Here is a 25,571-nt window from a genome sequence, read left to right on the forward strand (position 1 = left end):
TATGTGTGGGAGAATGTATGGTGCAGGGATGGGGGAGTGTGTGGGAGGATGGATGGTGGAAGGATGGTGTGTGTGCGGGAGGATGGATGGTGTATGGGAGGGAGGATGGTGTGTGTGTGGGGGAGTGGTGTATGTTTGGGAGAGTGGGTGATGGAGGGGTGGTGTGTGTGTGTGGGAGGATGGGGTACGTGAAGGTGGATGTTTGGTGTAGGAGAGGGAGGACGGTGTATGTGTAGGAGAATGATGTATGTGTGGGAGGATGGGTAGTGGAAGGATGGTGTGTGTGTGTGTGTGTGGGAGGTGTGAAGGTGGATGAATGGTGTATGAGAGGGAGGATGGTGTATGTGTGGGAGGATGAGTGGTGGAGGGATGATGTGTGTGTGGGAGGATGGGGTAGGTGTGGGAGAGTGTATGGTGGAAGGATGGTGAGTGTGTGGGAGGAAGGATGGTGTGTGTGTGGAAGGATGGTGTGTGTGTGTGGGAGTACAGAGTATGTGAGGGTTGAATGGTGTATGCGTGGGAGGATGAATGGAGGAGTGGAAGGAGAGTGTGTGTGTTTGTGTGTGTGTGTGTTGGTCTGGGGGGGGGCAGGACTGGTTCTCGGGGTGTGCGGCTGGGCGCTGGGGTGTGGGGCTGGCCTCTGGTGGTGGCCGTCTGGGCGGGCCGGGTCCCCCCGGGTGGCGTGCTGGCCCTCGGCCTGTGGGGAGGGGGGGGGGGGGTCCCTGCGCTCCTGGGCCCGGGCCCTCTGCCCCGTCTGTCCCGGGCGGCCGGTGCCCGGGGGGGTCGGGGACTGCTGGCCTCGGCCCGCCGGGGCCGGTGCCCTGTGTCCGCGGGGCGGCTCCTGCTGGGGTCTCCTGCTGCTGCCTTCCTGGGCGGGCGAGTGGTCGTCTCTGTGGACCGGTCGGGATCTGTTGCCTGCGGGGGGGCTGGTGGCCTGGGTCTCGGGACCGCTGACCTGACTCTGGCCTCTGTTCAAGTGAGGTGGCATCTGCATGATCACTCTGCATGGTCACTCCTTCCTGAACGTCTCCACACAGTCTTTGCGTCGCCGTGTGGCCGAGTTCTCCAACACATCCACACAGGTTTCTCTGCGCGTGTTCTTGAATACAGCAGTTTCACTTATATCTATTATCATATTTTTTTTTTTTTTCTTTTTATTATTTCTGTTATTATTATTACTCTTACTCTTATTATTGTTACTATTATCAACTAGTTGTGTAATGACCTACTGGCTAGGATGATCTTAGCTATATATGTTGTAAGTAGTATGGATTACATGGTCTTCTGTATGATGTTTCAAGTCCCCACCCGCACTCCCCACACCCTTTCTGTCCCTCTCTCTCCCCTCCCTCTTCTTTCTACTTTCTTTTCTCTCTCTCTCTCTGTCCCCTCCGGTCGAGTCCAGCATTAAGAGTCTGATTTAATAAAGTTTTTCATGTCATCAAGAGGGACTTTATACATGTAGTATAAATCCCTGCTTGATAGAGTAAAATTGCCCAGCACCAGACGGCAGCCAGACAATCATTCTGTTTGCAACGATGCTGGACAAGACAGGTTTAAGAAAGAAAGAAAAAAAAAAAAAAAAAAAAAAAAAAAAAAAAAAAAAAAAAAAAAAACTGATCATTTTGTTGAAAACTAATTAAAATCAGCTGTTTGGACCTGATTGGATTGTTGAAATGTGGTGTTCTTTGTATCATTAGTGGAAGGCTGAAAATAGAAATGAAGTAGTGTCGCATCACCAGGGGAGAGCAACCATACTGGATGATCTCTTTGGATTTACACCCAGCACCAATGTTCAGAATACATGAAGCAGAGCGGCCTTTATTACGAGGTTCCAAATAAATCCTGAAGTCCAGTGATGACATTTTTATGCTTCTTCTTCTTCAACATTTGCACATAGCAATCATGACAACAATCATGTCAGAGTGCTTCGCAGTTCAACCCAGGGTGGTGTCACTTTTTCTTAGTATTGATTTCTGCTCCTTGGTCACATAAAGACGGGAAAAGTTTATAACCACCAGTCTCCTGGGCGCAGTTTATACAACATGTCAACATATCTATAGATGACTTTCAGGGATGGACCAGCCTGTAATGATGTCTCCCTGAGGACCCGGAAATTCAGCCACACACAGTGATAGATTCCAAAAATGTAATTTATTGAGACCGGGTAATGGAGGAGATGAGCAGGGTTTGGTCCAGTAGGAAGTGGTGGTGACTTCCTCAGGTAATGCAGGGTACAATAGCCTGAAAGGACTCCAGAAACAATCAGGAGGATCCACAATCCAAATGAGCAGAGAATTAAGAAGCAAAGAGTCATAAACAGGGGTAAGAGGCAGACTACTTAGCTGGGGCAGGCGAATATCCGTGGTCGTTCCAAAACAGGTCAAAATCCAGGAGAGCACAAGGCAGGAGCAGTCCGACAGGGAATGAGGCAAGAGAAGTCCAAGGGCCGTAACTGGGTCAAACACAGGAATCTGGAAACAAGAGTAAACGCTGGACATCAACAAGGGAAAACAATGCTGACCATCTGGCAGAGAAGCAAGGACTGAAGTGAGCTTAAGTAGGGAGGGGAGCAGGTGAAAAGAGTGAGTAATCAGGACTGCCACAGGTGGAGCAGATGAGCGTGATGAGGAGCTGGAGGCCCAGCAGAGCAGCAACCATGACACCAGCCTACAAAAAAGATTTTTCTTTATTGCAACAGAAGGCATAAGGTGTAACATGAAAGGTAAGTATGGCAAAATTTCAACAGCTTTAACAAGCACTGCTGCGTTTCTATAAACTATTTAAAGTTTCTGCTAAGCATTATTGGAATTACTCCTTGTAAAAGGGTAAACACATAAATCCATATGAGGTATTTATTTTAGCATCTTTGATTTGTTTCTGTAACATGATTTATAAGGGAGAGGAAACCAAGCAGTACAAAGGTCTGACTTATTTCTGTTGCAAATTAATTTTGATTAATCCCAAATAAAATAGAAATTAATCTGCTTTTAAAACAGTATAATGAAAACATTATAAATACAGCTTGTCATAGCTACAAAAAAATCTATTGTTAAAAAATTTAATGCTAATCATGACCAGTCACTGTAGGTTTCATTGTGACAGTGTCCACTAATAGTACTAGTGAGAAGTTCAGGGATGGATGAATCCACACAGCATTAATTTCCTTTGTAAAATGAGCATTAACATAAACTAAGTGCTTAAGTACAACCATGGCAACAGTGCTTTATTTTAACCCAAACCCTGATCTTGCTCTTGAGCTTTCCTAAAACATTACCAAGTTGTTGATTTTATTTCCCAACCACAGATTTGACATATTTTCTTTGTCTGAACCTAGGCAGGTAGAAGTAAATTTGGACTAATTTTGCTTTTGATTTGACAAATGATCATAAATACAGTCATGTTCCAAACTGTACACTCGATTCATTTCACTACATATGGCAAAATACTAAACAACCTAAAGAGTGTGTAATCATTTTATAAAGGTGTCATAATGAAATTACGTCTATTCTGCTATTTGAGAGAGTTCACATCCCACTGCACATCTGCAACTTGACTAACTGTATCTATTTTTATCAGTCTTGCCATGACGCTAAATACCCTGCGTGGGTTTCCTCTCTTCCTACACACATTATTCAGAATTATCACATATCTTTTATGTGTGCTTATGTTCTACCTGTAAATTTGTAAAACATACTGACAGTAAACACAAAATACTTATTTGTATCTTTTAAAGAAACTGCCTGGAGACTGACAGGAGCCAGTCACTACATTGTGTCCTCTGAGGCCTTCAGACAGGTGATTGATGAGTCTCCAGTCGGGGAGCTTATTGGTCCCTCTTGTCCATGCAGCCCTCTTTTTTGTTTACTGACACCTTCGGTTTTACTCTCAGTGTGTGCACTGCCTCAGGATAAAACTGAAGGCTTGGTTGGGTCACGTCCTCTCCTGAGTGCACAAACAGGTTTTTTGTCTCATCTCCTTCAGGACCTTTAACCAAAAACTGTCAAATATGCAGGCACCATGACTGTAAGTTTGTGAGATTATAATGTTGTTTTAATACCACACAGAAGAACAAAAAGTGGATTATGGGTCATAATAATAAGAATTATTTATTATAAAAAACCTTGTCATGAGTACATATTTTTGTGCATTTGAAGTGTTCATGTAAATATAGTGCAGAGATTCAGCCTGGGAACTGTAAGAAAGTGACAGACTTTGTGCTGGCTTTACACTGACAGAGGATGGGCAATTTAATCCTTCAGTGCGTGGAATTAATTTGGTGTTCCTTGACTCCCTGGCCCGGAGTGCACAGCCATATGGCACGGCTGGTCACAGTTTGCCACTGGAAGACACAGCTTGGAGCCAGAGGTAAAGCAAAGCACAAAGACTCCAGTCAACACTCTGGATCATCTTGGTTTAAAAACCCTGCAGCACTGAATGACTGAAAAAATATTAACTTGAAAAGCTGGAGTGACAATCTGCACGTCTCTGAGGAATATCTCAGCCAGCTTTCCTGCCACACTGAGACATCTCTGATTGACACTTATCAATGCTGCCACGTCCATCGTGTCTGATCTGTTGTACTTGTCACTGTTCATACATCACAGAATTACAAAAGTTCTTTTGCCGGGATGCCTTGTTATGACTATTTCTACATCTGTCTAATACACTATGACTCTCACGTAGTCAACAGACATTTGACACATGACCCCCTGGGCTGGAGGGAAATGGCAGTGACACTGTGATGTCTTCGCTGCTCCACTGTGAGCAGTAAACTGTAGTCCTTATGCAGAAAATATGTCTGTCAAAGCCTTTAGACTGGCACTTCTGGATTTTACTTAGCATCAAAAAAGGGTCTAAAAAAGTGTTGTTACTATGACGACTGGCTAAGTGGTTGTTGATTCTAACATCACTCTCTAATGCACTGAGGAGTCCTCCTGCCAGAGTATTATAAATATAGACACGTTTCTTTCAGGGAAGGCAGAACACGTCAGAGCTTCACTACAACATAACTATCGCACCATTCTCCTGTGGTTGCTATTAGCAACAGAATCATCCTGAATGTCAGGGGAGTGAGAGATGGTGCCGAGTGTCTGGTTATGATGGAGCGAACAGACTACACGCTGAGAAACAATGCAATTATCTCCTGCGTCATCTCACCAGGAGAAAAGGAGTGAGGATGAGATCTGGAGTGTGTTAGTCGTATGTTATCTCCCTTGCATCCATTAGTTTCATGATGGTTGTTTTTCTCAAGAGGTTGTCAGTTTTGCACATAAATAGAAAGCTGAAATGGGATATGTTCTGTCATTGCATTCATCACTTTTTCTTTCTCTAGGAACATTTGATCATTTGTTTTAATTAATTCAGCTGCCTCAAGGATCGATGGAGTCGTTTTTTTTTTTTTTTTTTTTTTTTTGCTCTTTTGTACAACATAAATCATCTCATTAAGACATCTTTTGTTGCAAATGGCATCTCCTCCCACTATCTGTTACCCACTCTCTCTTTATCCCCTTCTCCTTCAGAAACAATCTAAAGCACTCTTCCGAGACATTGGCTTTGCTGTAATTCAGGAGTAGATTAAGAGGAGATATGGTATCTGAAGGAGCAGGCCCGAAAGAGACAGCATTTGAGAGACAAAGAGTGGGAGAGGATGAAAGAGAGAGGGAAAAAAAGTCAAAGACAGAACTAGGGAGCAGCACGGATTGATGGCGGCAGAACTCCTGGCATAGTAGGCAAAAGTGGATCAGATAAAGAAGAGAGAGGGACACAGAGAAAAAGAGACAGATATCGACAGATTCAGACAGGCTCTGCTATTGGTCCATGGGGACAAAGTTAGACCACAGCCACTCAGTTCTACTTAGCCTTAAAGACTTTCTGTTAATCAGGCAACATCATAGTTTTTCTTGGTAAGACTTCCAACTTAGTCCAAGGTGGGCAGATCACAAGTCCATAAAAAGTGTGAAACACTGCAAAAATACTCTATCTAACTATATATATATATATATAAGATAAATCTTATATTCAATCAAAAAGTCTTTTTTCATAAGTTTTGAGAGAATGTCTTTTCTTTTTTTTTTGCTTAGTTACTACATCTTAAAATCGCTTTTTTGCCATGAGAGAGATCACATTTTATCCTTCACACCCAATTTTAGCTGTAAAAACTTGTTTCAAAAACTCACTGTACCAATTTACCCAATGCAAAAGGGAGCTGTCTTAATATTAGGGAGAAAAAAAAACACTTGAAATAAGTAAAAATAAGACTACAAATATTTTAATATGTCAGTGCTTCCTCTTAGTGTAGTTTCTTTCTCATGTTAATATAAAAGATCTAAAAACATGGTATGTGTGTATGGTATACACCTGGTAATGTTGGTGGCAGTGGCTCAGGAAGGAGAATAGGGCGTCCAGTAAGTATAAAGCTTGTGGTTTAACTCCCACTTCATCACGATCATTTTGGCCTTTGGCAAAAAGAGTGGATGAATGCTTCCATTGAGTAAAAGTTGCATTGGAACTTTTTGGCAAGGATTGTGCGATACTGCCACTGCCCATTCAGCAGGGGCTTTGTTAGTTTATAAACAAGCTAGCTATTCTTGTATTAAGAATCATCATCTTATTTAGTTGCTCCTGTTGTTAAGATCTTTTCTCTCAAAGTGAGAAAGAAACAACGAAGAGCACTGTCAAGTATCATATCCCACAGTTGCTGAGTAGCTTTTACCATCAAATTCAGGCTTGTTTTTAAGAAGACTTATTTTGGGCTGCTTTTCATAAAGAGAGTTGCTTGTTTTGTCACAAAGTCTGGCAACACTAGCTGTGGCAGAGCTGGTTTAATACAGAACACAGAGACTGCAGTGAAAAGGCAAATTCACTGGGATAAGGTTAGTCAGAGTGGACAATGGCCACATGTCTTTAGGGATGTGGATATAAGACTAGACTTTGAATTAGTGCAAACATACAGTTGCATATGTAAATATAATATGGCTGTGCGTCATTAATTAGACTCTGTAACATGTACACAAGGATATAAATGAAATATTCCATTTGCATCTCATGAGTCTAACATGAAGCATTTTTGCTTTGGGTGTTTGAGGTGGCAGGGTGAGGGCTTTGCTCAGCTGCAGGGGCAGAGAGGTGGAGCTGTAGGGGATGATGCCAGGTGATGTTGATTAGCACAGCTGTGGTGTATCATTAATCAGTCTCCCACTCTTTATCTGCAGTAGTGTGCTGCACCACAAAGCCCTAGTCAGACAATCCAACTGGCTGATGTGTGCTGGCTGGAAGAGTGTCTTTGTGTTACAGCTTTTAATTCTTGCACATTAAAGGGTGTGCTTTCATAGCTTGGTACCGGGGGGACTGTGAACTGGTGAATGTTAAAGCTAGTCTCTATGTGTTTTTATTAGAGAGCTGTGCAACAGAGTTATTCTGTTTAGCAGATGCAAGTAAATGCTGCAAATGCAAAAAATTGTAAGTGAATGTTTGTTGATTATTGGTGACTTTATGACAAATAGATATTCCTGTCAGATGCACAAGAGTAGTAATTATAACATATTTTTTAAATCACTATTCCAACATTGCGTTTCAGAATAAGTATTCCACTTTCAAACTGAATTTCCAGTCTGAGGAAATTATATTGAGTCTGTATTTCTTTAACTGGCCTCCTGCTTATGGTTGTGTGCATGTCTGATTTGAATAATGAAGTGAAACAAAATGGAAATTAAGCCAAATTACCATGCCACAGTGAAGAATGACATTAAATAAGCACAAAGCCCTCACTCGGTTTGTTCAGGTCCATTATTTTTGCCAGCAGGTCCCCACCCCTTCACCTGCAGCCCCAATAATTTAACCTGCCTAATTTGGATGTGCTTGCTCTGGTTTCTTTCCAGCTGTCTCTTCCTGACGAGGATGCCCAGTACTCCGTCATGTCTGTGTGTCTTTGACAGCTTGGAAACATTTGGGAACTGGTCTTCTGGCTTTGTACCAGCACAATGCAGCAAAGCTTGGCTTAGATGAGCATCCTGAGTTAAAGACAAGAGGCTGTTAGGCTGCTGGACCTCTTAGCACCAGTAACATCAACAGATTGTTTGCTGTTGTCACAGTGACATCAAACATGAGGCATGCAGCAGTGATGGGGTTCTGGTGGAATATAAATGCAGAGAAGGTGACTTATTTTGATATGTTATGGTTTATACCTGCACATTTAACTCTGTGCAGTAAATACATCAATATTCAGTAATATGCTTGCAGTCATCTGTGCACCACACGGCCTAAACATCGCCATAACCTGGTCTGCCCCAACAGGCGGCACCCTCTGTCTTCCACTCTCTCTTTCTATGCTTTTCCTGGAGCCCACTCTCCCACCCCACCCCACACACAAACACACACATACACCCCAGTAACAAGTTTGATTGGAAAGCATCTAGCCCCCGGCAACCAATCCCCCAGCAGTACCACACACACTCATGCACACGCACGCATAGGGTTTCCGTGGCAACTGTGGTGCAGGGGGTAGACAGAATGATTCGGTCTATGGAGCGAGCCAGACTGGTGATAAAGGGACGAGGCCTCTGCCAGGGAGTGGGGGGAGGACACAGGGCTGGTAGAGAGAAAGCAGAGAGAAAAGAGGCTTCATGAAGGAGAGATTTGTAAATGCAGTCAGTTTTTTTTTTTTTTTTTTTTTTTTTTAGGGAGGTCATAGGAGCAAAGTGGATTTTAAAATAAATGACCTACAATCCTTTTGGTTAACATCTTCCCTGCACTGACTTCTCCCACTATTTTGGTGCAAATGTGTATTTGCTTTGAGAAAACTGTTGTTATAAAATAATTATTCCCCATATTTAACAAATTAAAACAAACACAATACTGCAACGTCCGATGAGCTGGGTGTCTGGCCTGTTCCACTTGGAACCGGATGTCATGCAGCTTCCAAAAACCGGGCTTTTTGGAGATTACCGACTCAGAACCAGTTCTTGCTGGTTAGTGGAATGGGATTAACTGCTGCTGCTGCTGTTTGTGTGTTTATTCATGCATGCACACACAATACTGTATGTGCATGCGTGGAAAAAGTGTTGGAGCAAGTGGAGAAGAGACACAGAGAGAAAGAGACAGAGAGAGAGAAAGAGAGAGAAACCATGAATGTGTTCCTGCTCTCCCAGCATCCTTTGTTGTCTGGCCTGATAAATGTGGCTTAGCCCAGAATCATCTGTTTAATCTTGTCGCCATTTTGTTGTGTGTTCCTGTCTATGGCTCTTCTCTATCTCTCTCATGGCAGTCATACATGTGGCGACAGGCTTACCTTCCCAGAGAGGTTACTATAGCAACACTGGCGGACATTTATCAGTGGCCATGGCGACGGCTGATGCACTAAGATGTGGTTTGCTGTGGTTTTGGGAGGCAGTGGAGCAGGGGGATCACAGCCACACCTTGGTGACGAAGATAAGGGTGATATGTGATTTGTGATTCCTGTTGTTTTAAAATCTTTTTTTTTCCTTCAGCAACTCATTAGCTTGTGTCTGGTCTACTAATGGAGAAGATGTAGATGCATAAGTAAAGAGGATTTTTTTTTTTCTTGCTGTGTCAGACAAACTTATTTCTGTGTGTGTGTGTGTAAGAGAGAGAGAGAGCTAGACTGCACCAATCAGTGCTGTCTGGTCTTAAGAGACTCAAATCTTGCCTCTCCACTGAGGTGAGAATTCTCAAATCAATTTCTTTGCCGTTCTCTCCTCATCCCAGTGGATTGGATTTTTTTCTCCCCTTTTCCTTCAGCTGCAGTCAAATTGTAATTTAAAAAGCGTTTGGTGTAAATACTTCTATTGTTGGAGGCGTAATCAAACATTCATGAGGGAGAGGGATCCAGGGAGAGGCAGAGAATCTAGGTCACGGATGCACTGGCAAGTCTCTGAGACGGCTGCTTTGCTGAGTCTTTCTAAACCTCTCTTTATCTCCTTTTTGTCCTCTCAGCTTGCTCTCCTGTCCCTCCTTCCTCCCTTCATCTCTTTCTCTCATCTACTCTCTTCACCCTTCCCCCCTTCCTTCTCATTTGTATTCCTCCACTCCCTTCATCTTCCTCCTTCTCGTCTCTACATAACTCCTCTCCCTATGGTTCTTCCACACCTTATGTTTTTTCATATCTACATTTCCTTTCTGTCTGCAACACAACTTCAGATGGAAACTTTTTTTCTTTCTACTGCTATCAAGTTTAGAATATCCAGAAGCACACCTGTATCCATGAATAAACACAGTAACGCCTGTGCATGGCTCAGCCAGTAAAAGTAATGGCCCTCTTGGCCATCATCCGTCAAGGAGAAGGTCATCTTGTCAGTGCTTTTACAACCATCTCCAAGCCAACTGTGGTGCACTGAGCAACACATTAGCAGAGGGCTGACCTTGTGAGTGTGTCCACATCAACGAAGGCGAGACAGAGGCCACCAGAGAAACATCAGAAAGGAAGAGGTGCAACAAGGACGCGGACAGTTCCACAGCAATCATTTCTTAAAGGAGAATTCTAGTTTGTAATATATAATTTTACAAGTTAGGCACATGAGGACAAATATGATTAAAGATGATTTTAGTTATCTTGGTGTGATTTAGATTTAAACCTGCATTGTGAAATTTTTGTTTGAGGTGGCTGTATTTGGATAGGTGAGTGAACAAAACCAATTTCTGAGGCCTATTATCTGTTGAATTGATTTCAGAAGAACCATCAAGAAGATCAGAAGGGGTTCAGCTAATGTTAGAAAATTTATTGTAGATATTTATTGACTGAAACAAAAGTTTAATTTTAATTGGGTGTAGACTGGAACCAGACTCTTTTTTTCTGCTTAGGTCTGCAGATCATTGACTATATCTAAACTTTTATAAAGATTTCATCGAGTTTAAGTTATACAAATTTCTGAAATGCCATTGGCAAGCAATTCTACCTTGAAAAGGAGGTAATGTCTGCTCAAGTCTTGTAGATGCATCTAGAATGCATTTAAGTCCAGGTTTAGAGCAGGAGACATCTGGCCAGATGTGCTTCATGACTAAAACTATGTGTACACACAAAAGCATGAAATGGGAATATGAACTCTTTTGATCTTTTTGTAATTTATTAAGCTGTGTATATATGTAGCATTTTTATATAACTCTCAGTAGCACTAAAACTTGATTCCCATTTTTATCCATGAATGAAGTAACAGTAAAGCCATAAAAGTTTAAATGTCTTAAAAAAAACATGTAAATATGTGCTGATGATGGTTCTTCTTTTAAAATAATAGTTTCTAGAAAAAAAGGTGCATGAATGATTTTTTGGGTGTATGCTGGGCTCCAGAAATGTACATAATAAATCGCTCAAGCAAGTCAAACACATATTTCTAAGGTCAAAAAGTTGTACAGTGTTACTTTAATGTTCACAAAAACTAAGAGAAACCATATATAATACTCAACGTTCTCAAAAATATTCTGGAGGTACAATGTCATTATAAAGTACTATGCTTTTACCGTCTTTAATGGTAAAGAAATGGCAGAGGCTGCATATCACCTGAAAAAGGTGCAATAATATCTGTCTCTTTGTTTTTATGTTTACCTTTTTTAATCCCAGTCCTGTCATGTAGCTGATCAAGAACCTAAATCCACCCCACTGTCTCTCCTCACTACCCCATCTGTGGTATTAGAAGGTCCCAATTCATCGGGCGCTGCATGCCCAGCAGGCCAACTTGCATTGAACTCCCTCCAGCTAATCCATTTGTATGTTTTCAATTACATATTGGGGGCAAGGGAGCAAGTGGACGGTAATCTCTTGGCCTCTGCCTGGAAAACGCTGTCCCCTTGTGACCTAAATATCAGGCTAAAGAAGAGGGTTGGTGTGGGGGCTAAAACAAAACAAAAATAGGTCATATATATTCCCAGTTCTACGCCACAAAATTGGATTGAGCTGAAAAGAAATAATCATGGTCATGTTTAAAATGATGGACAGATTGGTGGACAACAGCTCCACCCCCCCATCCCCCCATCGAAGTGATCTAGGACGAGCCAACTGGTTGACGGGATGACTCAGTTTTCTGTAGGGAACACTTCATTGTGGCTCATAAGTATCCCTAGACAGCTGAAAATAAAAAAAATGTAGCTTTCCATCATTTGTTCGTGGAGTTGCGGATTTTTGAAGAAGGAAAAAAAAAGACACAAAAATGAGTTTACAGATAGAAATAACGCATTACACGGCTGAAATGTTGAGGCATCAAAATCATCTGAACCACATTAGAACATTACCAGGAGCTATTTTCAGCTCCCTCAACTCTATTGCTATTTCTCATATTAAACTCCTCGTCTCCATCCCCGGTTTTCTGTCTAGTCTCCCACTTCTCTCTTTCCCCTTCTCTTTGCTGTCTCTCTCCATCTTTCACAGCAGAACCACTTTTAGGCTCAGCAACCTCTAACTGAACCCGCCCACTCACCCCAACACTCGCTCTTTCTATCTTCATCCTTTTCTCCCTTTGACTAACTCCCATCACACCCTCATACACATTCCTTCCCACAACCTGATGAAGAGCAGCCTTGACAGTCTCATCAATAACTCAAGGAAGCTTAAACACACCTTCAGCTCCAACTGGGAGCTTTATATATTTAAGAATTTGATGGTTTCATTTTTTTTTTTTTTCCAGTCTACTGAACTTAAAACCATCACTATTTTTCCTGACTTTGTCTTCTGTGCCAGACTCATATGAGACCCCAAAAGGTACTCCTTCTTCTATCATATCTTCCTTCTTTACTCCCTTCTCTCCTCTCTTACCAGCTGAAGGCTTTAGGCCAGACTTTATTAAATGTCACATCCCATCAAGCAGTATGTGAGCATGCCAAATAAAAGCAAAAAAAGAGAATAGAAAAAGCAATGAAGACAGACATCTTTTCCCTCTAGTAGCCTCATCTCCCTAACCCATAAAACATGATATAAAGCCACATCAGAGGGGTTTGGAGACAGAGGAGGGCAGGATGACTGTGCAATTATGTTCCCTTCTTCCTTCTTCCATGTTTACCTCATTTTGCCTACATAACCATGTGTGTCAGGGGTGATTCTTTAACCTCAATGTCTAATTCAGATTACACTACGTAAAACACAAATAAACTAGCATGTTTTTATGCCTGTCTCTTGTGCCTAATCTTGTTTAAAAGATAAGTGATGAATGGTGGTGGAGGCGAGACCTTGAATGCCCCCATAATGTTGCAGAGTGACATATTTTTCCCATGTTATAGCAGAATCCTGATGAGTGGACAAGTAGAAAACAAGGACAAGATAATATGTGTGGTTCTTTGGGGAGCACGTGTTTATGCATTATTTCACATTTGAATGCTTCATACACATCAGCATAATAAGTGTGTTTTCATGTTTGCATTCCTTTCAGTGCAGGAATGTAAGTTTGAGTGATGGCATGCAAGCACATGTACACAAAGCTGTGCCAGCAGCAGGCTCTATGTATATTTTCTGTCTCGTGCAGCCAACTCAAAAGTGGCATAGAGTTTACCCCCACATGCATCACTGACTATGTATTGAGTTTGCTCCACTGAGCAGGGGAAAGTTTTTCATGTTTGGCATAATTTCAAAGTGCTTCTTTAGGAGTGACTCATGCATCAGTAATCAGTCCTCAGAGTGCTGCTCTACTACAGAAGCTAGTTTGACCTTTTATGCCCCATATAATGTAACGTTTGCCATCAGGGAATCAAAGCTCACCGCCTTTCAGGCTTTTACCAAACAATGCTCATCTGCACAAGCGCCGAGTCTGCTGCTTCACTGTCCCGTCTGAGCTTCGAGTTCAGGGTAGGACAGTAACTGTTCAGGTATCATAGCGATAGTCTCCTCTCATATTCACAAGAGAAAATGAATATAACATACGCTGTGACCCGTTTTTTTTCTTTGGTTCTTGACTTTGGAGATAAAATAACAAGGCTCATTTGTAGCTTCTCTGGAGAGTAAAGTCATTCAGCAGAGTCTGCCGAAGTTTGCTTTTCTCATTGTTTCACTATTACCAGCCGGGTTTTATCAGAAATTGTAAAAAAAAAAAAAGAAAAAAAAGGAATTTATCTTCACATTCAGCACATTTGAACTTCACAAGCTGTTTCCATCATATGATGGGAGCATGACTCTGAGCATTAAACTGTGTAGTCCATGATAGTTTACATGTTTCTACTCTAATGATCTATTTTTAATTCCTAAATGTGAGCATTAATGAGTGGTAGCAAAATGCAGATAAAAAACTGGTATCACATTTTGCTGGATAGGATGTGAATTACATCACAGTTAAAAAAACAAACAAAACTGGGGCTTCTTCCTACTGCAGCATGTTTGTTCAGCTCAAGAGTGGCAGCTGTCAATATTATGTTACAAAGGATGACCAGGTGGTTTGGATTTCTATCTCTAACAGAGAATAAACCTAACCAGGAAATGTTGTTCGCTGATATAACCAAGTAACTGTGAAAACCATACATGATAAAAACTGTAGTGGCTTATTAACTTAATTTGTTCAAAATGACTTTTGCTCCAATTTGGAAAAAACTAATTAATCATATTTCAGGTGGTCATCTCAGGTTGTGCATTCTACATGTGAAGCTTTAAAGTGGCACCGCTGAACACTGACAGATTTGTGCACTTTGGTGCCCCCTAACAATTCGGTAAATCTTGCATTCTGTTTTTTCTCCGAGCTCTCTTCAGCAAGCAAAAGTCAGGACAATGTTGACTCTTGCTCTGTCCTTTTCTCTCTTTCTTTTCCTTGCATCCTCTGATGATGTCCTCATGCGTTTCTTTGCGGAAACAGTTAGTGCTGATATCCAGTTGCTGGTGCGTGACACGGTGATGTAAATCAAAACAAAGTTGTAACATGATGCTGGTTTTTCAGGTACAGTACGTTGCAGGGGGTGGGGAGACAGGAATAATTTTGCCTTTAGAACTTCTAACTCAAAAGTAATGCCCACAATCACTGGCAAGAAAAAAAATACAGTGACTTGGTGGAGGTCTGCACTGGTAGTTTTGATTAGAACTGAAGTTGAATGGAAGATTTGAACAACAAAGTGTAGAAAAAGAAGCATATTAATCTATAATGTTTCAATAGCAGATTTTGAACAGGACTTTTTTGTCCTCTAATGACCTGAAAGAGTAGTAAATTTGTCCCCTGGGCCCTGTTGGTCCAAGTAAAACTTCAAAGTTCTTCAATAGGAGAACCCATATAGGGAAACAAAACCAAAATCATAGCCTAAAAATATGGGAAAATTTTTCTAAATGGACAAAAAAGTCCCTGATGACCTGCAAGTGTTTAGTAAAGTGTTTATGTCTTGACTGAATGAAACCCAGAAATGTGGGTGGATCCAGGGCCGCAAAGACAATGGCCCTGAGATTCAGCAATTTTTATTTATTTATTGTTTAAATTCTGGGCCAGATGTGAAAAAAAAAATGGTTGTTGTATTTGGGTTTCACACTGATTACACTGTATTTAGTTACACCGTCCATCCTCTCCCAAGTCTTTCTCTTTGAGAAGACTTTGAGTTTGGTAGACAGGAACACTTGAAAATCATGTTTTTATCCCATGTGAATGCTTTAATAGAAGTCATATTTCTCTTCTGTCGCCAGTAAGGGCAGCAGAGTGGTGATTCTCTAACTTTTTTAGCCATGACCCCAACATATGGTATGTTGGTGTCCGCAATTTTGAGAGCCATAATAGCAATTCTGCATTTATTTGATAATTGTAGGCTATATATTTAATTTTTTTTACAATGATCTGGCAACCCCCTGATATTATCTTGGGACCCCATAGGGGTTGGGACCCTCAATTTGAGAACCACTGATGTAGAGGGTCATATTTAATAGTATGAAAGAGGGACCTATTTGCTCATTTTGATTATAAGAGATTGTCATTATCCAACAGCATTCCTAAACAGTTGCAGTTGTGAAAGAGTCACTTCATGTTAATGTAAATAGTGTACACATAGAGAGAGAAACCAGTCAATTTGTATAATTTCTTTAATCATTTTAGCTCACTCTCCTATTATCATATTGTTATTGTGCTTTGCAGTTGTTTTAGTAAGTCAAGCTGTCTTTCAGATAAAGATGAATAAAATACAGCAAGCATCCTGACTCATCTCTGAAGTGCATGACACTGATTATAAATGATAAAGCTTAAGAAGTGGTGCTGAATATGTCAATAGTAAGAGCAAATATCATAGAGGCAAATGGAGACACAGAAGATCCTCATAGGAACGGTTAATATTTGAAATGTGTCCACAGGGAACAGGTGGGTCTGGGCTCTGCCTTTCAGGTGGTGTCAGGGGGGTCGGGGGCTGGGCGGCTGCTTCTAATTAGGCTGTCCAAGTGACAAGTGTATCTGCAGTTTCCCAGACCACGTCACACAGTGCTGGGCTTAACTGAGCGAGTAATGGGTGCCCAGAGAGAGAAGCGTGACCTCATGGCTCCTTCCCTCCAGCTACTCGCCCAATTAGATGAACAGCGAGTAATGACAGTGGGGCTGTTTTATTTCTCTGTGTGTAATGGATAGCACTTGCAATCATATCTTTGTGTGTGTGTTGAGTAAATGTGTGAGAGTGTCGAATACGTTCACCATCATAGAGGCCAAGTCTTCACCACCTACTCAGGAAGCATTTTTAGAGCACCATGTGTCAAATGATGACATTAGTATTTCTAATAGACCAGTAGTACTCAATGGCAGGAGCAACCTAACGTCTACTGTGGTGTGTGTGTGGGTGTGAGAGAGCCAGCTTTGTCAGCTAAATCAAATTTGTCACGCTCTGTGGATCCTCTATTAGAACAGGCTGTTTCTGTAAAACCTGAATTCCTCCCGTTTTGACCATTTTTAAGACATCAGTGCTTGAATTTAATATAAATAAGTCACATATACCAGTTTGTTTGTTCATGGGTGAAATACCAGTGAAACATATACACATCCACACACACAAATACCACCCTTTGCAGCTAAGTAGCTAAGCAGGACGCTTAGCAGAACCAACAGTAAGGGAAGGGAAAACAAACATAGGGGCCACCAGTAAATCACCTCCATCCGCAGCAGCTCACCAGAGATTGAATGGCACCGGGAGGCCCTGTGAGAAACAACAGCCAGAAAGAGGAGAACTGACGTGACGAGGGAGGTGACAGAGCCTGCAATCTTACTGACGGATTGATGTAGCTCGGAGGTCAAGACGATCCTCACAAGAACTTAAACCTCCATCTAACACCAAATTTTTCTAGGTGAAAAAAAAGAGCTGCATGTCCACAGCCATCCCAGGCATCAAACCAGCATGCCTCACCATATCGCTTGCTTTTCCCTTTCCCCTTCCCATCATCCCGAGTGGCAGGAAGCCAGGCTTTTTGCCCTTTGACCTGTCAGGAATGTTTTCCTCCTCTGCCCCAGCAGCAGCTCTCTGCCCCAGTCCCATCACCAGCTGATAGAGCGGAGACTATGAAATAACATTGTGATCTCTTACACTGTCCATCCATCCACATGCACACCCATACATGTGAAGGATCTGCCGCATGTGCAGACAGCCCCACTTTTCCAAATTTACAATACTTAAACACAACTCGCAGACTGTCATTTCACAAAGTGTGAATAAATGTAGAGGTATGATGTCTGTGATGTGATGTGACAGGTAGCCTGGCAGGTTCAGAGAAGAGCCGATCTGTCCCTGTGGCATGCTGCCAGCCACACACTGAGGTATTGCTCTACGGCCCTGGTGAGCTGCCTTTGGTAATGACAGTGAATGGGCTGTAACTACGGACCATTACTCTACGGACTCAGCTGAGGCAGCCTGGTAATGCTGACTAATGGAGAAGAACTTTTTCGGCTGATAAATAGTACACCCCACTGATGGGGCTCAGCAATGGCCACTGTTCCTGTTTCCTGATGTTTAGTTGTTCACTTACAAACCATTAAAAAGGAAGATTAGAGGACAGAGTTGTAGATAACTTGTTGGATGGAGGGGAGCATTTATTCTGGCTGGCTATTAAACTGTGAATATATTAGAGGGTAAAAACCAGACAGCAAATAATTTGGGCATGTCTTTACTTTATTGCAGCAGTGATATTGTTTTTCTTGTAGTAAGCTCTTTGTTAATGAGATTAGCAAAAACCAATATTGCACATACAAACAGAAGTCTGCTTTATAGCTCGCTCGTATAGTTGATAGCTGCTGAGCTGCTGATTTTAAAAGGGAATTTATTTATTTTTCAATAAGTCATACAGTACATAGGTCAGTTTTATGAAAGTGATCCACTGTTTTCCCCCTTCAACCCTTTATTGACCATTTCTGGCATGTTGCCCTCAGGTGCTTCTCAGAATGGCTCAGTTTCCTCTTATCACCTATTAGATCCAGATGACACCCGGGCCTCCTCCTCCTGACCACGGCCCTCTCTCAACTGATCACAATTCAAAGCAGATGGTGGATAACACGGGCCAAAGCCGCCTGCTGAAGCTGCTACAGCGTGTGTGCGCCAGGATGGGATGGGGCCATGTCGGCAGGCTCACAAATTTTCTTCCATTAAAAGGAGTGTGACCAAATGTCGGCAGCTGTTAAGCTGAGCTTAAGTTCACATAGTGGTATAATAGTTTGATTTAAAAACACGGATCTGAAATGTTGTTTTCCTTTTTGTGTAACAAAAGCTGTCAGTCATGATTATATCTGCAGTGTGGCAGAGGCATGATCTCAGAAAGGTCCGAGGGTAATATGAAACAGAAGATTGAGGAGATCCCTCCCTTACATGCATCAGTACACCCACAAAACCCAGAGATATGGAGCACATCATGTTGAAGATGCATGATACTGTCACACCGTCATAAAAAGTTTGTTTATATGAGTCTAATGTTTGCTCTGAAGCCCTGAAGCCTCTTTATTATGTGTTTGACACACAATATTATTATCTACACATGATGTAGAGCCAAATGCATCTCTGGATCAGGTTTATTCCTTACAGGGAGGATTTTAGTGTTTAAATTTTTGTGTTAAGAGCCACCAAGAGACACTGAAACTGAGCAGAGCAAGTCAACCTCATCTACCTACGTAGGACAAGATGGGTTTCAGTGTGAACTCGTATCATGCATCATATTCATCATAATGTTTGTTCTATTTTGACTGGATTTTGGTTGTTGTCTTTTAACTTATAATTACAAGTTTAAACACATTTTAAATCTTAGTTTTTAAAATTAGTAGTCTAGTCTTTGTCTATACAGTGAATGTGCATCACGCCATGTTGCATGCTGGGACGAGAGCACCTTTTAAAAGAAATATCTTCCTACTGATATGCTGTTTTTACTTTACTTGACTAAATGAAAATCATCTGGGAAAGGGAAAGGATGGAGAAAGGAAAGGGAGAGATGCTTAACCTTTTTGGAGAGTTACTTAATCGCACCAGTGAATACAAATCCGCTAATTAATAATCCAGTGTGGTGCTAAAATCTTCCCCTGAAAAATCTCACTTCCTGTTCTTTTGGCCAGTTTATTTAAGTTAACTTAAAAACTTTCAAATACAGCATGTTTGTTTTATAGATGTATATGAAGTAGTTTTTATGAGCCTCTATATTGATAATAAAATAGTTTTAATACCAAAAAAAAAACATTTTTTTAAACATGCAGTGAATAGATGTTGCTTTCAGTCTGCATGTGCAGACATCTTGTTTTCATGAAATAAATAAATGTGCTTTTCTGTGGTTTTGGGGCATGCTTGTCATTTCCCATGTTTATTCTTAAATCTTCAGTGTTGGTTTAGCTGTGTCTTTCTTTTGATTTCACATCTGTGTCCCATTTTTTGTTTGTTTGTTGATTTAGCATTTTTCTAACAATAACTAGACCTTATTTTTCTTACTCCTCACACCTACATCCCATGTGTACACACTAATCAGGCACAACATTAAAACCATTGACAAGTAATTAACACAAGTACCCTTCTTACAGTTTAATATTCTACAGGGAAAATATGCACACATGCCACCTACAACACTGTTGCAGACCAGTACCACCCCCCCATCTTTCCTAGTTTTCCCCCTTTTCTTTGTTGTGATGAAGTGATTATCAGCAAGTTTCTATATCTGTAAGACAATCTCATGAGAGAAACTAGCTAATAAAAGGAAAATGTTTAATGGAAGTTAACAAAGAAAAGCGTAAAAGTGATATTAAAGTATTCAAAAGATTTAAAGTTAGATTTTACATTGGTAACTGATCTTATATGAAACTAAAAAATATATTATAAAATTTCCAGCTAAAGTGGGGAAAATTAGCTTTGTTCAAAGACTGCCTGTATCTCATTTGTGGGTTCTTTCAACATGGATAGCTCTTAAAAACAGTCGAAATGTGAATGGGTCATGTTGGCCTAGACGGTCTTTGCCTTTAATTAGAACAAAGTGAATAAATTGTATTTACAAAATCCGTTGTCATTTGCTAAATGAATTGGTCAGTGTGCTGGTGGATCTTCTGTAAGTACTTCTGTAATGACAGTGTGAGAGATGGATGTCCGGAAGCAGGGGGGGGTGTGATAAAGGGAGATAAGCCAGAACATTCGTAGCTGCTGGATCTGAGACCTCTTTACCTTCAGAACTGACCTAATTCATCATAGCATAAATTTGGAAAGGTATTGAAAACATTCCTCAGAGGTTTTGCTCCATATTGACATGATAGCGTCACACAGTTGCTGCAGATTTGTCGGCTGCACATCCATGATGAGAATCCTCCGTTCCACCACATCCCCAAGGTGCTCTCTTGGATTGGTGACTGTGGAGGCCGTTGGAGTCCAGTGAACTCATTGTCATGTTCAGGAAAGTAGTTGGAGATGATTTGAGCTTTGTGATGTGATGCATTATCAAGCTGGAAGTAGCCATCAGAAGATGATACACTGTGGTAAGAAAGGAAAGGACGTGGTCAGCAACAATACTCAGGTAGGCTGTGGTATTTAAACTATGCTCCACTAGACCCAAAGTGTACCCCGGATAATATTTCCACACCATTACACCACCACTAGCAGCTTGAACCACTGATAAAGGGCAGGATGGATCCATGCATACATGTTGCTTCCACCAAAGTCTTACTCTACCATCTGAATGTAGCAGCTGTAAATGAAGACTCATCAGACCAGACAACATTTTTCTAATCTTTATTGTCAGTTTTGGTGAGTTTGTGTGAACTGTAGCCTCAGTTTCCTGCTCTTGGCTTGGCTTGAAGTGGCACCCGGTGTGGTCTTTTACTGTTGTAGCCCATCTGTTTCAATTTTCAGTGTGCTGTGCAATAGTTTTCTGCATACCTTGGAGTTAACCAGTGCATATTTAATGGTTGCCTGTTTTTCCATTACCAACATTAATTTAGGCTTGTTCTTTGGTTAACTGGACCAACAGACTAAAGAGTCTAAGAAACAGTTTTTCCCCTTCGAGTATGTTTTTCTTGTATGTTTCAGTTACCCATTTTAATTTAATTTTTATTATACTTGCATCACATATTTTTATTTATTCATTCATTCATTCATTCATTCTTTTGCCTCAATATTTCTGTTTAAAGGACAGATTTGTAGATCTTAATGTTAGTATTAGCATGCAGTATGGATGTTAGGATGGCATTAGCATTAGTTGATGAGTCAGCATTCAAATATATATTTAATAGTCATAATAATTCTGAATATTCATATTTAAATATGGTCACTTCTGCTAATTAGCTTCAGTAGCCTTATTGCATATAAAATCCTACAAAACTACTATTTCAAGTACACAATTAGGCAATAATAAACTGTTAAAATAAAGCAGCATAATGACATTGTACTTAAGGTGTCTTGTACTTATCCAACCGAACTACATAGAAAATGCAACAACAAGAAAGCAACAACAGCAGCAGCAGGCAGAAGTTATGAGAATATTTTAGAAGAGAGTCTGCAGTTGTTTTTGAAGAGGCTGCTTTTCTGTTTTGTTTTGGCTCAAATGGTTTTACATTTGCCTGATGGAAAAGGTACTGAACAGGGAGCAGCTAGGATGTGGGGGGGCTTAAAAATGTTGGAGTCTTGTTCAGATGGTTGAAGTAGATGTGACCTAGTGGTTGAGGTAGAGAGGCTATGATCCATTGAATGTTTTTTACCATTTAATGTAAGTATTTTATCTCTTCTGCAATAAGTTACAATGCTTTGGTGGCACAGTTGCAGAAGTTGATGAGGCTTCTGTAGGAGTCTGTGTTTCAGTGTCCTCAGGTGAAAGAGATGCTTCTGGGCTTTATTGATTGAATATGAGGTGAGGTCCTCAGATATCCTTTAAAATCTGAAACCTAAGACCATCTCAACCCTCTTCCCATCAATGTACAGCTCGGTCTGAAGTTTTTTCTTTTCTCTTCTTCTTTTCACCTCAAGTCCAGGATTATTTCCTTGGTTTTAATAAATTGGTTTAACTAGAAAATATAATCTTATCTGTAAAATAAGCTTGCATTGCCAGTGGAAAATATAATTACTGAAATATAATAGATAAAGCAACTACATTAACCTTTGAGTAAGAGTGGATATCAGACATGATGTCATTAATCAGGATAATTTCCCTAAAACTGTGATATAATTTAATTTGTTAGGGAAATTTATTCCTTATAGTTTGAGCCTTGTATCTTATCAAGAAAATAAGGTTATCAACAAATATTTCCACAGCTTATGAATACTAGTTAAGGATGACATCAAGAGTCACATTCCAGCTGTAGATAAAAGACCAGTAGCAGTCAAAATCAGAGCAAATGCACATTCCTGGTCTCTATGCTGTCATGCTGTGAGGTTGCTTCCCTTTGGTCTGCTGCTGATATGGTGTGGTGTCTTCCCTCCCTGTTAAATCTCTGTTTACGTTGCTGTCTGACCTGATTTTCCCTGGTTCCAGCCCTCATCATGTCATTAAACCAGGCTATCTTTTCTGACCCTCAGTGACTTTCAACTTTGTTCTTTCATATCTGCATTCACACCCATACATTACTAGACCTCCACGCAAAGAATGCAATCCAGGATGCAGCTGCATTCATGCTAGAGAGCAGAAGAAAAGGGCAATTGAGAACAGACAGAACTGGGATATGAGTAATTAGATGCATGTCTGGTTTTTATGGGAGAATCTCACTTTAGATATATAGTGCTGTCATCTCTCTGTTTCTATGTTCTTTCTTTCTGTCTCCCCCACAACTTAGTTTATTCTTCAATCTCCCTAACAGCAGTTTCCAATTAAGATTAGGTCCTGACATGGAGAATGGCCAAAGCTTTTGCTCTTTTAAATGGTGGAATAAGACATGATAAATTAATCTAAATTAATAGGATGTAATACATAAATGACGTCACTCATTTGACACATCACATGTTTCCATGCAGATCTCTTGATATCATTCAGTGTGGGAAAACTATCTTTAGATAATCCATCTCCCATCAAAGAACTAACTTTTTAGAAATAAAGATACATGTTCTTTCCTAATAAAGAGAAACAACATGAACCATTTAATCCTTTTACAGAGTTTGTGAATCCCTGTACAAATGCTTCAGAGGAGTTTTTAAAGAGATTTCTGCTGTTTGATTTTTGCTGTTTCCCCCTTTTCCCAGTCTGACTTTGTCTGTTATGTTTAATGATTAATAGACAATGATGCAGAATTGCATCTAAACCCTTTAAGGCCCGACCCATGAAAAAATGGTAAGAAAAGTCTAATTTCTTTTAATATGAGGTCTTTATTTGGCCCTTTAACAAAATGTAACAAAAAATAACATTTTTGGGGAGGATATCTACCATTTATTACCATGTCAAATTTTAAAAAAATATTATAATGTGGTTTCCTGCTTCTGGGTGTATTTTAGGGAGCAGAAAACAAGTATCAGATTGTGTTCAACAGGGTTTTAAGCAAAGTTTATACCATAAATTGAAGCAAAATGTCTCAGAAACTATATGTAACAAATATGTTACGTCGAGCTCTAATGGGTTAAGTTTAATTTTGTCCTCCAGGCTACACCAAGGAGGTTGTGCCAGCTGTAGACAGCATTCGTTGCAGCAATACTAAAAGGAAACAAAAGTGTCTTTGGTCCTACTCAGCTTGGGTTCGCATAGTTCAGTGAACTTTTTGCACTTTTTTCTGACAAGTCTTAATACATACAGGATCATACAGGAACGGGCATATCTGGCTTTAGTTATGTATGTGCTTTGCCCTCAGTTCAGACTGTTTTGATAACTCCTTTAAAAATGAACGTACATGGATTCATGGCCTCTTTCTTTTCCTCCTTTTTTGAGGTGCTATTAATCTCTGTCCGAGAGGCCACCAAACATCTACCTTGAAATATGCTATTTGTTTTGCCCCCAGACAGTTTGGCCTCTGCCAGTGGATATATTTTGCAGCTGCCTCCCCTCTGCTAAAAACTGGAAAATATTTTAGTGAAGTTGTGGCATTCTCATGATAGCAGATGTTTAAGTTTCTAACTAAAACAGATGACACTGGATGTAAAGGGATTCTTTTTCTCCTGTGTGTTTATATAGGTTTGGCGTACAACTGAGGGGTTGGATTTTTAAGAAGAATGTTTTGTAAACACAGCTGATCAATAATATTGTCTTCACAAGGAAGAGTCCTCTCAGACTGGCATTTTTAAATGGACTTTCTGTTAAGAGACAACTCTATTCATTAGAGACTGAACAGATATTCACTGCAATACACACATTGTCTGGTTAGTATCCACTGTGTGATCAGCTGAGATAAAGCAGAAGCTGTAAGAGATGCATCTCCTCCAGAAGGGGATTAGATGCATCTTTGCTTCATTTATATGTGTGAACAGTTTGATGCGCAAGTGTTTTATTAGATTATGTTGAGACAATAATTAGGTGGTCTGAGAAGTGTTTAGTCCCTGTGTACATCCCCCATGTGTGTGCAGCTCATTGATCGCACACTAATCCCAGCAGCCAACGGCAAGGTAATGGATGATGGTGCTTGGCACTATCTGAACCTCCCTGATTTTTGTCAGCTTGACTGACAGAGCAGGGAGAGGATCAGAGAGCCGATAGGGGGTTAGCTACACACCATACATCCCAAAGACAGAAAATAGCAATTCACAGCTTAGAGACAAGAGCTGCCAATTTAACTCAGTTGGTCTCCAAAGGCTCTTAAAGAGCAACTTGTCTGGGAAGGGTCTAGGATAAAATAAGGGGATGAAAAGCCAAAAGTAGGAGGAGGATGATTGATTGAAATGAAAGCATAGGGAAGATTTAAAAATGAAAAAAAGAAAAAGACAGCCTGATGAGGAGAAGTTGGGATGTATTTTTGTGGGTCAAAATGTTTCTTCAGTTAATTGATCTTTCAAACATGGATTTCAATCAAATAACCCCCATAGACCCAGAGCTATGCAATGAAATATGCTTTTTCATAATACATAGTGCCGTTATGTCGAAACCCTGTCTGAGGGGTTGTTTGTCCATTTGGATCAGATGCTGGAGGCAGAGCCGCCACCCTGTAAGACGTGTTGATGTATCCAGCTCATGTTTCATAATGTTTTTCTGTCATTTCCTCTGTGGCAGACCGCAGAGACAGCCTCGTGGTGGCCTCCGTCCCTGCCTCCACCATCTTGCATTCCACAACAGAATGTAATGGAGATACGTA

The sequence above is a fragment of the Melanotaenia boesemani genome, chromosome 20 (genome assembly GCF_017639745.1).
Source record: "Melanotaenia boesemani isolate fMelBoe1 chromosome 20, fMelBoe1.pri, whole genome shotgun sequence".
Taxonomy (NCBI): Eukaryota; Metazoa; Chordata; class Actinopteri; order Atheriniformes; family Melanotaeniidae; genus Melanotaenia; species Melanotaenia boesemani.